This window comes from Molossus molossus, unplaced genomic scaffold (genome assembly GCF_014108415.1).
Source record: "Molossus molossus isolate mMolMol1 unplaced genomic scaffold, mMolMol1.p scaffold_m16_p_4, whole genome shotgun sequence".
In the NCBI taxonomy this organism is placed as follows: domain Eukaryota; kingdom Metazoa; phylum Chordata; class Mammalia; order Chiroptera; family Molossidae; genus Molossus; species Molossus molossus.
The window spans coordinates 58,576,163-58,588,028 of NW_023425377.1; the positions used below are offsets into that span (position 1 = coordinate 58,576,163).

The 11,866-nt window shown below is 45.3% G+C and overlaps 1 non-coding gene and 1 pseudogene across 1 annotated transcript; one reads left to right on the top strand and one right to left on the bottom strand.

Moving 5' to 3' along the window:
* Positions 1–731: 731 nt before the first annotated feature.
* Positions 732–932, bottom strand: LOC118616640. The gene has a single exon (XR_004956626.1). It is a non-coding gene; the product is annotated as a small nucleolar RNA SNORA73 family (small nucleolar RNA).
* A 2,098-nt stretch (positions 933–3,030) lies between these two features.
* LOC118643799 lies at positions 3,031–3,577 on the top strand (annotated as a pseudogene).
* Positions 3,578–11,866: the final 8,289 nt, after the last annotated feature.

Below are 11,866 nucleotides of genomic sequence, written 5' to 3' on the forward strand. Positions count from 1 at the left end.
TTCTGCCTTCTGCCCTGGGCACCCTCATACTCCCAGGCAGGAACTCCGTGCCATGGTCCCTGCCATGTCTCCGGTGCCCAGGACAGAGTCTGGTCCACTGTGAGTTCAAGGATTGTTGTGGAAAGCCTGGCTAGTGTGGCTCAATGTTTGAGCATAGACCCATGCACCAAAAGTCACTGGTTAGATTCCTGGTCAGGACACATGCCTGGATTGCTGGCTTGATCCCCTGTAGGGGGCATGCAGGAGGCAGCCAATCGCTGTTTCTCATATCTATGCTTCTCTCTCTCTCTCTCTCTCTTTCCCTTCCTTTCTCTAAAAAAATCAATAAAAACATACTTATAATGTTGTGGAATGAATAAATTGATGAATAGAATGAGAGAGAAGTGGATAAGAACTGCGTGTTTTTAGGGATTCAGGAGGGGAGAAAGAATTTAGTTGGTGAGATCAGGAACTTTTCCTGTCGGAGCTGGTATCTGCACCACCTTGTAAGACAAAAAGACTGAGCTGAGGGGCCAACGTGTTTCTGGTAAGAATCAGCATAGGGGAGGGGTGGAAGCAGGAGAGAGGGACAAGTCAGAGCAACAGTGAGTAATCCAATTGGCTGGAGTGTGGGAAGGGTGTGGGGGGAGGGGGAGGAAAAGAGCATGTTATACCAGGAAAGCCATTTCACTGAATCAGTAGCCAAGGTGAACTCAATAGCTATTTTATAACTATTTTTCTTTATTTCTAATTGATGTTTCCTGCATGGTTTGTCTTCTCAGTCATCATCCACAGGACTCTGAGAGGCTGTAGAAATATGCTGGCACAGGCTCAAGACCTGGCTTTCTCTCCAACACTGTGGAAAGGGCTGTACACAGGGCAGAGCCCTGTGCTCCCCTACGCTGCCTGGACAGAACCCCCAGGAGAGTGACTTCTGGGGGTATCCACATTTGATTCATAACTTTTATTGTTGTTAATCCTCACCTGAGGATATTTTTTTCATCAATTTTTAGAGAGAGTGAAAGGGAGAAAGAGAGAGAGAGAAACATCGATGTGAGAGAGACACATTGATTAGTTGCCTCCTGAATGACCCTGACCAAAGCCTGGGATCAAACATGCAAACCAGGTACGTGCCCTTAACGGGGAATTAAACCTGAGAGCTTTCGGTGTGTGAGTCAACCCTGTAACCACTGAGCCACACTGGCAGAGCTAATAACTATTTTTAAATGGAAAAAGGAACTTCATGAAATATTGTTATGAACATTTAAGCAAAGACCTGATGACAATCTGTCCCAAAATACTGTGATAGGTGTTTCTGCCTTGGATCAGAGTTTAGACTAGACAATAATCCTAAAGTCTCCTAATTTAAGACTCTAGGTCTCTCTGATCCCTCTCCATTCTTTGTTTTTGTTTTTTATAATTTTTTTATTAATTTATTTTTGTTACAGATGTTTCTCCTTTTTTCCCAATTGACACCCTCCTCCCAACAACCCCTCCCCACTGCTCTGTCCCCAGTACTGTTGTCTCTGTCCATTGGTTATGCATCTCTCCATTGTTTGGATTGATAGAGCTGACCAAGGAGGTGACATGATTAAACTCAGCATTAGGGGGAAAAATTAGTGGGATCACATGTGGAAGGAGCTCGTCTGGGGAGCAACATCGGGCACAGGGAAAAGAGGGGTTTTGTCTTGTTGGGAGAAGTGATAGTTGGAGCTGTGGGTGTGAGTGAGGTCACTGAGGGGGAGAGTGTGGAGAGACAGTGAAAGGCCTGAGGGCAGAAACAGGAGGGGCTCCTGGGACAGCAAGGGTGGAAGAGGTGCAGAACGCTTCCAGGGTCCTAAAAGCACAGTGGAAAAACTCACAGAAGACATACTATTCAGTGGGCTCAGGTCCACCAAGAACAGGAGGGTGGATTGTGCACACAGGGTCATTGCTGTCCTTTGAGGAAACAGTTTCCAAAGAGCAGCGGGAAGAGGCCAACCGAGAAGGTGGGAGAGAGGGAGCTGGGGAGACAGTGAAGGTGACTGGTTTGCGGAAGTTGGGTGGTTAAGAGCTGAGAGCAGAAGCTTATGGAAGGAGTGGGTGAAGGGAAAGGGCTTTGGTTTCATTTTAGTAGAGAGTAAATATGACTCTGTGTAAACATGGAGAAGGAGGTGGAATCAGGAGAGAAGAAGCCAAAGAGGGAGGCAGAGCGGTGATGGTCTGTGAACCCAGGGTTGGTGAGAAGTGCTGGGTGAGAGACTGGCCTGGCCAAGAGGAAAGAGCCATCCTTTGCATAATCTGCAGCATCGAAGAAGAGGGAGGTGAGGATTCAGAGAAATGGGCAGATCAAGGCAGGTAACAAGATTCAGTGATCTCAGTGAAATTGGATGAAGTTATTCCTAAGAGTAGGAAACAGAGAGTGGCCAGGAGTTTTCAGACAACAGACAAGATCTGGAAGAGTTTAATAGCAGAAAATGAGTTAAAGAATTATCAAGTATCTGTGGGAACAAATGCAGACAAAGGGTTTGTGGCTTTTCTTCACCGTGCTCTCCAGCAGTAAAGAAGAAGATGAAGTCAATCTGTGTAGGCTCCCCTGGGTGGGAGTCATCAAAAAGGAAGAGGTGAGTGAATTCACAACTTGAGCAATGGGATTAAAAGCTAAGAGGAGGAAGACAGCACATTCAAAGTGAGGAAGCAGGAAGGCACATGTCTACAGTGGGCCACCTGTAGGTTGTGGATCTGAAGCTTTAGTAGTAACACAGGACTCTGTTCTCTATCCCAGGCTCCCCCATGGTACAGGGCCTGACACTCCGACTGTGGTGGTGGCAGGGACAGTGTGGTCATGGAGGTGAGGTTTGGGGAGGATGAGAGGAGGAGATGGCAGATGCCTGGATGAACCAAAAGGATGGACCACACTTTGGGGATCTCAAAATGATTTGGGGGGGTATCTAAGGTGGTCTGGAATTCCCAATAATGTTGAAGCCGGAGAATATAGTCTTTTAAAATTTCTATCGTGGGAGTCTTCTCTAAGTTTCACACTTGTAGACACTGAACCGCCGAGCAGTTGTGATGCCACATGGAAGCCGAAGCCACACTTCTCCCATGGCCCCTTCGGCCTGCCAGGCACCTCTGATGAGAGCTGTACCCAGGCCGCACCTACAGCTCAACCGTCAGCATTGGCTGCACCATCTGCTGCTGGCTCACATGCTGCTGCACCCCGGCAGCCAGGTCTGATGGCCCAGGTGGCAACCACTGCAGCTGGTGTGGCTGTGGGCTCTGCTGTCAGCCACATGCTAGGTCATGCCATCACAGGAGGCTTCAGTGAAGGAAGTCATGTGGAGCCCTCAAGGCCTGACCTCACTTACCAGGAGCATCAGGGAACCCAGCCAGCACACCAGCAGCAGCAGCGGCAGCAGCAGCAGCAGCAATTTAGCCCGTGTCACCATGAGATGAACCAGTGTTTGGAGTGCTCCCAGAACCAGGCTGACCTTAAGCTTTGTGAGGGTTTCAGGGAGGTGCTGAAACAGTGCAGAATTGCAAATGAATTGGCCTCATCGAGAAGTTCAAATTGAAGACATGGGAAATCATCTCTCATGACCAGGTTAATTTAGTATAAAACTATAATTGATATTGAAAGTATAAAATTACCAGTTAAACCTCTCCTCTATCATTATTAGTTTTCTTGCCTCAGAATTGCAATGGAAGAGAGTGTTCTTACTGTATAGAAGTTTATGGAGATGATATTGAGTTTGGGGCTGGGCAAATGTTTGTGTGGCCTCCTTAAACCAGCTTTTGTGATGTTATTGTTTATGAATCAAGTAGAATAAAAAGTCCTATTGTGACTATTTTTACTGCCATCCTTGTGTGCCTGAAGGAACACAATAAACAATAACTACTACATGAAAACTGTGTAAGATTCAGATTTGATAATACAGGTAAGGCATTAACGTCATGCCTGGTGGGCACTCGTCTCTCTTCACCCAAGCACTCAGCATCATGCTAAGTTTTGTAGAAAAACAAAAGAAATAACACGTGGACACTATTGACAAGGAGCTCACATTCTAGTTGGGGAGAGAGAAAGCAAAGGTTTGCAACATAGGCCTACCCACCACGGCAGAGAAGGCTGTTTGGCACCGCCCACTGTCCAACTGTAGAACTGCCCCAACTGACATATGCTAAACCTCATAAAACTGAAGCACAGAAGTGGATACAAGAATTCAGCAGAGGGAGGTTGGATTGGATTCAGTAATTCCCAAGGGCTTCAGAAAGGTCCCATTTGAGATAGGTCTTGAAATAGGGAGGTGAGATTTCAAAGGCTAAAGCATATGATGGTGTGAGGTCATGGCGGGAGAATTAGAATAGGTCAAGACACAGTTTGTTTTAATGCATCTGGAATGCATGTAATAATAATAATGCAAATAACGATAGCAATAGACACATAATGAGCATCTCCAGGGTGTCGGAGACTGTGCTAAGCACTTGACATGAATCATCTCACCTCACAGCGATCTTGGGAGATAAGTCATTAGAGTTCTTTTGGCTGCAAGTCACAGAAACCTCAACTCAGCTGAAAGATAAGACATTTTCTTGGCTCACATAACTGGATATCTGGATGTAGGGTGGGTTGCAGGCAGGGTTTCATCATCCATCTGGCTCCATCTCTCATTTCTCAATGTACTTCTTAGTACTGCCTTCCCCACGCATCAGCTTCATCTTCTCTCACGACTCAGCGTAGTTCCTTTACACACTTGGGAAAGAGGGAGGTGGCACTCCATGGCTTTCTACTAAGAGCCAAGAAGCTTCTTTTGTAGAAGCCATAGCAACTTTTTTCTTCAGTCTTACTGGCACTGTCTTGACTATTCTTAAACCAGTCATTTGCAGTGCTGTTGGAACCATCATAACTAGAGCGGTGGTCCTCAAACAGGTTATGTCAGAGTCCCCTAGACTTCATCCCCAGAGTGTCTGATGCTGCAGATCTGGGATGGGCCTGAGACTTGGCATTTTTAGCAAGTTCCCAGGTAATGCTGTTGCTGCTGACCCTACAACTACTCTCAGATTCATCTGCTGGGATGGCACAGATGTTGAGAGGTGGATCTAAATGCCTTCCATGGACCATCATCAACTCCATTGCACACACAAGGAAACTGAGGCTGAGAGGGTGCATGCATCAGAGGTCACATTGCCAAAAGGTGGCAAGCCTGGATTCAAGCCCCAGCTGTCTGATGTGAAGGCCTGTGCACTTCACCACTAAGCAGGAGGCCCTTCTAACTGCAGAGGGCCTCAGCAGTAGGGTATGAGATGAGATGGACAGGTTGCAATTGTATTATGGAAGTTTTTTATTTTTATTTATTTATTTTTATTTTTTATCCTCACCTGAAGACATTTTTCCATTTTTGTTCAGATAGAGTGGAAAGGAGAGAGGAAGAGAGAGAGAGTGAGAGAAACATGGACATAAAAGGGACACATCGAGTGGCTGCCTCCGCATGACCCCAGCCACGGCTGGGATTAATCAAAACTGAGGTACGTGCCCTTGACCAGAATCGAACCCATGACTCATTGGTTCGCAGACCGACACTCTAACCATTGAGCAAAACCAACCAGGGTTGTACTATGGGAATTTTAAAAAGCCAAACAAAGGAACTTAAACTTGAAACCATGAGCCTACAGCATCAAAGGGAGAGAGAGCCTCTCTGCCCTGGTGCCCCCCTCACTTCCTCTAAACCCCACATCCAGAGCACCAGCTCCCAACAGCAGAGTGTGAGTTTTATGCCTGGCCCAGCTGCTAGGGAGGCTGGGAAAGGAGAGAACAGGTCATCTTCAGCTTCCACTGCGGAAATCGGACTCTGTCTCCTATTGACTTCCAAGAAGGTGTTATGGGCTGAATTGTGTTCCCTCAAAATTCCTATGTTAAAGCCCTGGCCCCCAATACTTTAGAATGTGTCTGCATTTGGAGATGGGGCCTTTAAAGAAGTGATTAAGTTAAAATGAGGCTATTAGTGTGGACCCTAATCCAATCTATGTGATGTTCTCATAAAGAAGGGGAAATATGGACACACAGAGATACACAAGGTGTGAATGCAGACGAAAGACCATGTGAGGACACAGTGAGAATGCAGCCATCTGCACATCTGCCACTATGTGTGTGTGTGTGTGTGTGTGTGTGTGTGTGTGTGTGTGTGTGTCTGTACATGCACACATGCCAAGGAGAGAGGCCTTGGACAAACCAAACCTGCTGACACCTTGATCTTGGACTTCCAGCCTCCAGAATTGTGAGGCAATAAATGTCTGTTGTTTAAGCCCCCAGTTTGTGCTGTTTTTTATGGCAGCCCAAGCTGACTAATGCTGAAGGGAAGTGCCTAACCAGGGCAAGTGCTGAGATATTGGAGAGCTGAAATGGGTCACAAATGTACCCCATGCTCTTCCCACCCTAACTTGTCTGAGGTTGTTGGGTGGCACTCATGAGAATGGGTAAAGATTTGCTGAAGGAGGATCTTTGGGAAGAAAGACTGAGAGGATGAGGAAGGGCATTGTTTTAAATAGGAGGACATTTGAGGGCCCCTGTAGGTGACCTCCCTATGTGCACCTATAATCCACATGGAGAAGCCTGGGAGTCCTGCATCTGTATATTCTCAGGAACCTCTGAATCTGGCAGGACCCAGTTGGATTTGGCAAATGTACGTGTCCCTGGCAGTTAAAATTCACAAGATCAGCAGTGCACACCCGCAGGTCTGGGCTCCTTCCCAGGATTCGCCTGTCACCAGCACGCGGGGTTGCCTTGCCAGCTGTAAAGCTCCCTGGGAGAGCCAGGCATTAACTTGTGCTTTGGCTGAGGGGACCTGCTTTCTGAGATGAGGTTTGTGGCCTTTGGTTTTTGTGTTTTCCCCATTTGCCCAGCTGTCATCTTCGCCTTGCCTTCTATTTCCTTTTTACAAGTAGGTACCACCTCTTGTTTATATTCATCCACACCCAAAGAGGAGAAGACTGAAGGAGAGGGGCATGGAATGGGCAATGCAACATCCCCCGCCCCTTGCTGTGAGGGGCCAGGGATTCAAGTGGGAGGTGTGTGTATTTCAGCATCAGTGAGTGAGAAAATCAAGACAGAATAGAATCCAGGTTCTTTCTGCTCTGCCTTTGGACTCTAGCTGGTAATACCAGAAAAGCCTATAGCTGCTGAAGTTCTTTGTAAGCCACAACCTAGCTATGTGTGGGCAACTGGAATATTTCACCAGCTAATGAAAACAAAAGGAAGATGGTAGTGGCACGTGGGTCAGAGTGGGTTGGTGGGAGGTATCACTCAGCAATAAAAATTGCTGCTGCTGTCCCCATGCTTATATTTGGCTCCTAATGTCTGACTTCCAAGACATTCAGAGTGACCTCCCTAGAGCCCTGCATCACAGCTTTTTGTGCTGCCAACAGATAGTCTGGGCTAATTGTTTTGCCTCCACCTCGCAAATGCTGTATGACTTTGAGCAAAGCATCTGACCTCTCTGCGTCTGTTTTCCTCTCTGTGAAATGGGGTTAATAGCATTGACCTGTCCCAGAGAGCGAGCACAGGAGGCATCACTAATAAAACTTGTCATAAAAGTCTTTGTTCCTCCAAGGTCAGGAGTCCAGAAAAGAGAGGTGTGGAGGCTGCAACTGCAGCATGGGGCTGGCTCTCTGAGCAGCACAGCAGAGAATGGGGTCTCACAGCACCAGCAGTGTGTGTAAAGGCCTCACAGAGGACCAGTGTGGAGGGCAAGGCAGCTCTGGCCTCTGATGTCCAGGCCTTGCCTCTGACCCATTCAGGACATCTGCAACAACTCACAAAAGTGACATCAGCTTCTTACATTTTCTGTCTGTCAAGTCCAAGAGCCTTTCCAGCAGCACTCAGGTGGAAGTTGCATGCAAATCACTCAAGAAAGCCCAAACTTGGCTGGGAGTTTGTTTTTGTGCAGAGAACAATGGTCAGAAGAAGAGTGCTGTGTTCTGCGGTGTTCAGACTTAGCTGACACAGCTCCCTGTGGAGAGCTGGCCTGCCCCAGATCTGTGTGTGTGCTTGTGTGTATACATGTATGAATGTATTGTGTATATGTGTACACATGTTGGTGTACATGTATGTGCATATATTGGGTTTGCATGTCTGTGTACACGCACACATGTGAATGCATTGTGTATGTGTGCATGTACATGAATATGTGCATGCATGTGTGCATAACTGTGCAAACACACATGCATGTGTACATGAATGGATGGATGGATGTAAGCACACATGTACTGCACACATGTGTGCATATATGTATAGAGCTATGTATTATGTGCGTGCAGTGTGTGTCTCTGTGTATATGTACACAGATGCATACATGTGTACACACATGCATACATGTGAGTGAATATATATTTATGCACATGTACATGGCAGCAATTTTCAACTGGTGTACCACAAGAATTTTTAAAACATGAAATACCTGACTGTACAGTCAGGGTCAATGACCTCTTTTCCCTTAGATTGTCAAATAAAAAAATGACAGCAGCCAACACAATCAAAATTATACCTATTTTTTGTCAGATCGGCAAAAATTATAATATATTTTTGATATGCCACAGAATTTTTGTAATTAGTTTATGTGTGCCATGAGATGAAAAAGGTTGAAAGTCACTGGTATATGTGGCAGGTGGGAGGGCACATGCATATCCACATGCCTTGTCTCAGGCCTTCACAGGGTTGTGTCCCAGTCAAACAAGCCACCATATTCATGCCCGGCAAATGTCACGAACACTGGCATGGGAGGCAAATGTCACGGACACTGGCATGGGATGGATGTGAAAGGGCCTGCCACAGTGGGTCAGAGTCCGGTGGTCACTTTTCTGGAAGGTTACTGGGGAAGCCTTCCCATTCTCATAAGCCAAAAGTTGTACAAGCCAGTCCGTTTTTATGCTTAAAATCTGAGAAGTGCTGTGAATGTGCCAGAACAAGTTTTAGTTTGTATTTTGTGTCTATGACAATTAGAGTTTCCTCTTATCGAGATGGTTTTTCACATTGTCTTCCTTGCTATGTTTTCTTCTATTAATAATTAAGAATCAGTGGATGAAGCCCAGGACTAACAGCTGGCAGACTCAGGGACTCAGTCTCTGAGCCAGACAGTTGTATGGGAATCTGGCAGCTCCCTAGAGCTGTTTGGCCATTGGGAGGTTACTGGGCCATTCTAAGTCTTAATTTTCTCATCTCTAAAATGAGAGAACTAGTAGTAATAGCCTCATAGGATTACTGTAAGGATTAAATTAGATATTGCCAAGCTTCCCAACCTGTATACCAATGCGCAGTTTGCTGTGAGATATTGAACCCCGTCAAGGGAGCAGAGTCTCCCATGAGGCCCCAGGGCCAGCTTTAGGTCATGAGCAGTATCCAGAGGACTGGCAACACCATGGTGGGTTCCAGTGGGAAAAGAAAATACAGGGGTTCTTGTTAAAAATTATTAGGAATTTCAAGATGGTGACAGAGCATTAAACTAAGTGTGGGGTCCTTCTTAGGGTGTGGCCCTCTGTAATTGCATTGGCTGTACATCTACAAAGTTACCCTGCCTGCAGGCATCGAGTATAATGAGTGACATCGGCACTTCCGCATTGCAATGCTCTGGGAGCGATCACATGGTCTGAAGCCTCAAAATCAAAATGGGTGGCAGCAACCAGCCATTGAATGTTCCTCTGCCCACCTCTGCAAGGGGCCCATGTTCATGGTCCAGGTCTCCGATGTGCTGGCAGGCAGGAGGTCTGGCAGGAGATGTGGGTGCTCCTGGTGTGCCTAGCTTCAGATGAGGGTCAACATCTCTGTCTTTACGAAAATGAGGTGCTTCTGTCCCTGTGGCTGATCTGCCCCTTTTCAGTGTCATGTAAACTAGCTGCGGGGTGACCATGCTCACAAAGCATGTACACCCTAAAACTATAAATTTTATCAGGATTTTGAAATATTACTGACTTTATTATAAGAAATGCCAACATGATATTTATCAGTGAAAGACCTTATAGACTCTTCAAATATAATTTTAACTGTTGTACATTTTTCAATGGTTGTAAAAATGGCTGAAAATTTTTGTGACCTATTTGTGTGAACAACATTTCTCTTCCATGGTGAGCATCATTCACCATTCAAGGAACCACCTTTGAGAGGGTGGAATTCTGCATAACCATTTCAAGCATAAAACTTGATATGGTCAAGGAAGCCAGCTTGAATTATTTTTGTGTGTTGTTGTTGTTGTTAATCCTCACCTGAGGATATTTTTCCATTGATTTTTAGATAGAGTGGAAAGGAGAGAGGGAGGGACAGAGAGAGAGAAATATTAATGTAAGCGAGACACATCAATTGGTTGCCTCCTGCATGATCTCAACTGGGGCCAGGGATCAAACTTGCAACCCAGGTATGTGCCCTTGACCAGGAATCAAACCAGCAACCCCTCAGTCTGCAGGCTGATGCTCTAACCACTGGGCAAACAGGCCAGGGCCAGCTTGAGTTTTTCATGAAACATTTGGAAGCTTTATACAAAATTAATATTGAATATCTACTCTTTTACTTTGCCTTTTATTTTTTACCTTAATTATAAAATGTAAATTGAGTGTAATGGATTGTTTCAGATGCTGGAGGGGTGTCCTTTATCTCAGTCCCCATGTGCCACATCTGAAGTACTGTTTTCTTTGAGTGCCACATGCGTAACTGCTGGGAAGCACTGAGCACCATGTGCTAAGAGCTTCCTGGCACATAGCGAGCCATCCAAAATATTAGTTGTCGTTAATGTATTATTGTCGTCATTATCATACAGATATGTGAGCTAGCTGTCATAACTTGTGAGTCAGAGGCACGCTTCCATTATAAACTATCTAATGACTCTACATGAGTCTATCTTTTATATGTCTGCTTAAAATGCAGATAATGTTACCTATTCATCCCACACAACGTGCAATGTTATAAGCCTCAAATGAGAAACTCGACATCAAATGTTACAGAGAAATCAGAACTATTTTGCTGGTTCTATGATTTCTTTTTCTCTAACTTAGTGCTGTCCCACCACATGTGGCTATTTTAATTTAAAGTAATTAAAATGAAATACACTTGAAAATCCAGTTTCTCAGTTTCCTTAGCTACACTTCCAGTGCTCAAAGCCACATGTGGCTGAGAGCTACCACATTGGACACACAGCTTAACTACTCATACAGAATGTTCACCCTCTTTCTTCTGCTTCTTGCGCCACTTGTGGATCAGGTAGGGAAGATTTGAGGTTTTTTTCTGAGTCTTAATCCATAATAGGTATACACTATTTAAAATGCTGAGCTCTGTTTCTCTTGGTAAAGGAAGATGCCATTGCTAGTAGGATATGGACCTTAATGAATTTGGCTGCAGCCTCTTGCCCAGACTTTTGGTATTATCAGATGGCTGGAATGGCTGGGTGCTATAAGCATTAATGAAGGAAAAGAAGGCTAACAGGTACAACAAGGATTAAATCCATGCGGCTTCATGGGAACATAATGTTCTTAACATCCTGACTGCCATCTTGATCATTACCAAATGTAAGCACCAAACTTTTTACTTAAGTCATTCCCATTTCTTTCAAACTGAAGAAATCCCAAGTGGTGGCAGTCTGAAACTATGACCATAGCCACCCACTAACCTCCATACATAATTGGGCATCTGTTACCCCAACTGTAAGTGAGAATGGTTTTGCTGGTGAATTTTAGGAGTCTGCGGGAGTCATTACTGTTGCTACAAGGATATTTTGGTGAAGAAATACAAGACTAGTATTGCATAGTATTTCAACTGTGCTTAACTCTATCCACGCCACTTCCCAGTTTCATCCAGGACATAAAACTGTGGCTCAGGGTTTATTTGCATTGCTGCCATGACAGGAATCTTCTCTCTAGACCATTCTAGAACAAA